We start from the raw sequence: 4,775 nt of genomic DNA, 5'->3' as shown, positions 1-4,775 counted from the left end.
TAGGCACACGAGTCAATTTGGGGGGGAAGAAGAATCTGGCTTTTTCTGAGCTGAATTTGAAGTCACGGAGGGCAGCCTGTAGTGTTGACAGGTGTAAAGATAAGAGAGCCATGCTGGAGACAGAGGTATTGGGAAGCCAGAGAACTATGGGCCAGTAAAACGGAAGGGAGGTGGGAAGGGGAGAATGTTTGATGAGGACACACTATGTGCCGGGCTGTGCCAAGTGCTCTGCATTATAGCAGATGTGTTTGGGGGGTCACTACCTGGTCACGCTCCTTTCTTTGGAATCGGCCCCCATCCACAACCCCTCCTGAAGGCACGTGCCCAGGCAGCCACATGTGCCTCATGACCTCCACATCCCGCCTACAGGTGATTGTACCGCGGACTCTATTCAGGGCAATTGGATGCTCTTTTTCTGGAAGAGGCTGGGGACCCCGGGAGACAGAAATTCATCCTGGGCAGCTACGCCGTAAGGTAGTAGAGAGTTGAGGCTGTGATGAGCCATGGGTGGCCATGTGTACGCAGAAGAAGCTGGTCTTCAGAGAGAAGGCCCAGTGAGTACAGACAGAAGTGGTGATGAAGGAGCAGGCAGCCTCATAGTGGGAGGGATGGAGGGTGACAGCTATCACCTCTGGGTCCTCAGGAAGCAGCCCATCTCTCGTTTTTGTTTCTTCTCCTTGGATGCTTGAAGATCATGGGTTACAGCCTTCCAATAAACCCCCTTTTCCTTGAGCTGGCTTGAGAGGGCTTCTTTTCTTTCTTTCTTTCTTTCTTTCTTTCTTTCTTTCTTTCTTTCTTTCTTTCTTTCTTTCTTTCTTTCTTTCTTCTCTTGTCACTGATGACCTTGAACTAAGACGTGAACATTCTTTTTTTTTTTAACATTTATTTATTTTTGAGAGACAGAGCATGAGTGGGGGAGGGGCAGAGAGCGAGCAGGAGACACAGCATCCGAAGCAGGCTCCTAAGACATGAACATTGTCTTAGGGGCACCCTAAGGGGCACCCAGGTGCCCGTAAGACATGAACATTCTATGTTAAATGTAAAGTTCCTAGTGCATTGCTTGACTCATTATTGGCAACAAAAAGTGGTAGCTAGCATTACCTCATTTACTCCTCAAAAGAAGCTGATAAGACAGAAAGTAAGATTATTGGGAAGATGAGGAGGGGCACCTTGGTGGCTCAGTCGATTGAGCATCCAAGTTCGGTTCAGGTCATGATCTCACAGTTTGTGGGTTCAAGCCCCGCGTCAGGCTCTGTGCTGACAGCTCAGAGCCTGGAGCCTGCTTGGGATTCTGTGTCTTCCTCTCTCTCTGCCCCTCCCCTGTTCACACTCTGTCTTTCTCAAAAATAAACATTAAAAAGAAGAAGAAGAAGAAGAAGAAGGAGAAGGAGAAGGAGAAGGAGAAGGAGAAGGAGAAGGAGAAGGAGAAGGAGAAGGAGAAGGAGAAGGAGAAGGAGAAGAAGAAGAAAAGAAAAATGAGGAAACCAAGGCTCACTGATGTATCCAACAAATACTACTTGAGTTCCACTGCCGGCATACTGGAGCGACAGGGTCCTAGCTTTGAAGACATCTGCGTTCTAATGGGGGAGATGAACAACCAACAAATAATAATCAGCAAGAAAACATCAGGCACAGATTAAGTCCAACGAAGAAAACAATTTCAAATGGCCCATGAGAGGCACTTTGGACCAGAGAAAGCCTCTCTGAGGAGGGCTGAGGCCTAAAAGACAAGACGGAGCCGAAGAACTTTGGAGTCAGAAAGGAAAGCAAGAGAAAGGCTTTATGGCAGGACTGTGTTTGGTGCATGCAGGGGACACCAACATTGCCTCCATGGGCAGAGTAGGTGAATACGGGCCGGCTCCCAGGGAGGGGGCGGGTGTTGTAAAGCAGGGGAAATGTTTGCTTTTAATTCTAAGTGCAGTGGGGACCCGTTGGGAGGATTAAAGAGCTGAGCTAGACACCCCCCAAAGATGTCTGTATCTGAATCCCCAAAACCTGTGCCTGTGTTAAGGATCTTGAGTTGGGGACATTAGCCTGGGTGATCCAGGTGGGCCCGTCTAATCACAGCATCCTTATTAAAAGGACATGGGGAGGGTCAGAGTCAGAGGAGCAAAGGTCAAAGTGATCCAAGGAGGGGGCATGAGCTAAGGGTGTGGGCGGCCTCTGGAAGGTGGAAAAGGCACGCAGCCCCAGTAACCCATCTCAGACTTCTGACTTCTAGAACTGTAAGATGATACATTTGGGTGTCTTAAGCCACTGAGTTTGGGGTGATTTGTTACGGCGGCCACAGGAAACTAATACAAGCACTACGGTAGGATTTATGTTTTTTAGAAATCAGAGCGATTTTAAAACTCGCTCTGGCTGCCGTAGACTGTAAAGCAGGAGGGAAGGGGGCAGACAGCTCCGGCAGGCAGGTGTCGGCGTTGCGGGGACCAGGATGACAGCAGAGCCGATGGAAGCCAGTGTTTGGAGCCAGGAGACCCTCTGGAGGTGGAAGGGAGACAACTTGCCGGTGTCGGAGGAAAGCTGCCAACCAAATCTCTCAGGTTTTACCTCGAGCGGTCAGGTGACTAGAGGTGCTTTTTATTGATATGAGCAAGACTGGAGCTTAGATGAGATCATCCATCCAGCCTGTGGCAGACTTGGGACTGACGCCTAGATATCCAGACTCTCAGGCCCAACAGACTTGGATCTGTGAGAATAATCTTATTAAGGAAAGGAGTTTGGGGCCGGGCGGCGGGGGGCGCTGGATGGCACAGTTAAGCGTCCTGTTCTTGATTTCGGCTCAGGTCATGATCTCACGGGTTCATGAACTCGAGCCCCACGTTGGCCCCCGCACGCCCACAGTGCAAATCCTGCTTGGGATTCTCTCTCTAACCTCTCTCTCTGCCTACTCGGGCACGTGCATGCTCTCTCTCTCTCTCTCTCTCTCTCTCTCTCACAAATAAATAAACTTTAAAAAAAAAAAGGAAAAGAGTTTTGGATTCTTTTGGTTAACTTTCAGTTATCACTTAGTGTATTAGAGTTCTCCAGGGGAACAGAACCGATAATGTGTATGTGTGCGCGCGCACGTGTGTATTTTAAGGAATTGTCTCACACAATTGTGGAGGCTTAGCAAGTCCAAAATCTGCAGGGTAAGCCAGGAGGCTGGCGACCTGGGGAAGAGTTGGTGTTGCAGTTTGAGTGCCAAGGCTGACTGTTGGCAGGATTCTTTCTTGCTCAGTGGATGTCAGTCTTGGTTCTATTAAGGCCTTCAACTGATTGGATGTGGCCCACCCACACCATGAAGGGTGATCTGCTTTCCTCAGACTCCACTGGCTTAAATGTTAATCCCATGTAAAAACATCTAGAATAATGTTTGTACCATGGCCTGGCCAAGTTGACATATAAAATTAACCATCACATTTACTTTCCTTACTATTGGATATTGTGTTTTTTATCTGTATGATTAGTTCATGGCTGAAGGGAAGGGCAGAGAGCCAGCAATAACCTTGGGCCTGCCTACAGTTAGGGCTTGGAGGAGAGTAGGCAGAAGGACAAGGAACTGGGACCAGGAGGGTGGAGGGAAGCATTCCAAGAAGGAGGGGGCGTCAAGAGTTGCAGAGAGCGAGAGAAGGAGGAAGACAAAGGAGTTGCAGAATAGGACGATTTGGAGGTTGTCCGTGACCTTGGCAATGGACCTTGCAGGGCATGAGAGGGCTGTGAAAGAGAGAAGGGCTCTTTCACACACAGGCACCGGGAAGTGGAGGCTGGAAGGGGAGCAAACAGGGAAATGATGAGCAAACACAACGTCCAATAGAAAGGAGGCCGTGGTAAGGGGTGATGGGGGAGCTACTGAGACAGAGAGGTCGGGGTGGCCCTTCTGACACAGGGGTGGGAAGCTGAGAGTGGAAGGAAGCAAGGAAGCTGTCCATCTGAAGGACTGTGCAAAGGCCCTGAGGCGAGGAAGGGTTTGCAGTGTTCGAAGAAGCCCAGCGAGGCAGAGGCTGAGAGAGCAGACAGCTGAAGCCAGAGGGATGCGGCCTTATAAGGGATGGTGTTTGGATTTGATTCCAAGTACAATGGAAAATCACTGGGAGGTTTAAACAGGGTAGTGAGTGATGGGATCTGCCTTATAATTTTTCAGGTTTTTCTCCGGCTACCGTGCGAAGCCTGTGCCGGTAGGGGGGATAGAGCGGAAGCAGGGGGGATAGTAGGGGACGCTCACAATCGGCCAGGTAAGCAGCAGTAGGTGAGGAGTCCGTGGGTTTGGGCCGGGTCTGGAGGTAGACCCAACAGGATTCGCAGATGGAGTGGATGTGGGAGGGGAGAGGGGTGAGAATGAAAACAACTCCCAGTTTCCTGTTTATCAGGTTCACTGCTGTTTACCAAGAAGGGGGCATCTGGGGAGAAAGAGGTTCTGGGTAGGGATCACGAGTTTAGTGTTAGCAGAAGGAAATTGAAGGCGTCCCCTGGCTGTCTCAGCTGTCTTGACGAGGGTGGGGCCCGGGTGGCTTGAGGGGTCAACGCTGGTGGCCGAGGGCCCAGTTGAGCCTGGCTGTGGATTTGCAGCAGCCCCCGTCCCAGGTAGCTGGGGGATTGTCCTGCGGAGCTCAGCAGGAAGAGGCAGAGGGTTTGCCCGAGGAAGGCCAGCACCAAAATCATCACTGAGTCGTCAATATGTCAAGAACCTGAGTTAGGAGGAAGGGAGCAAGGGTCTGGAGCAGAAGGAGGTTATGGTGGGGGGCCTGGGGGCTCTGGGAGGTGGGTCTTAGAGCCTGTGATGTCAGGGATGG

The sequence above is a fragment of the Puma concolor genome, chromosome C1, assembly GCF_028749965.1.
Source record: "Puma concolor isolate L17-30 chromosome C1, mPumCon1.1.hap2, whole genome shotgun sequence".
Taxonomy (NCBI): Eukaryota; Metazoa; Chordata; class Mammalia; order Carnivora; family Felidae; genus Puma; species Puma concolor.
This window is presented reverse-complemented; position numbering follows the sequence as displayed.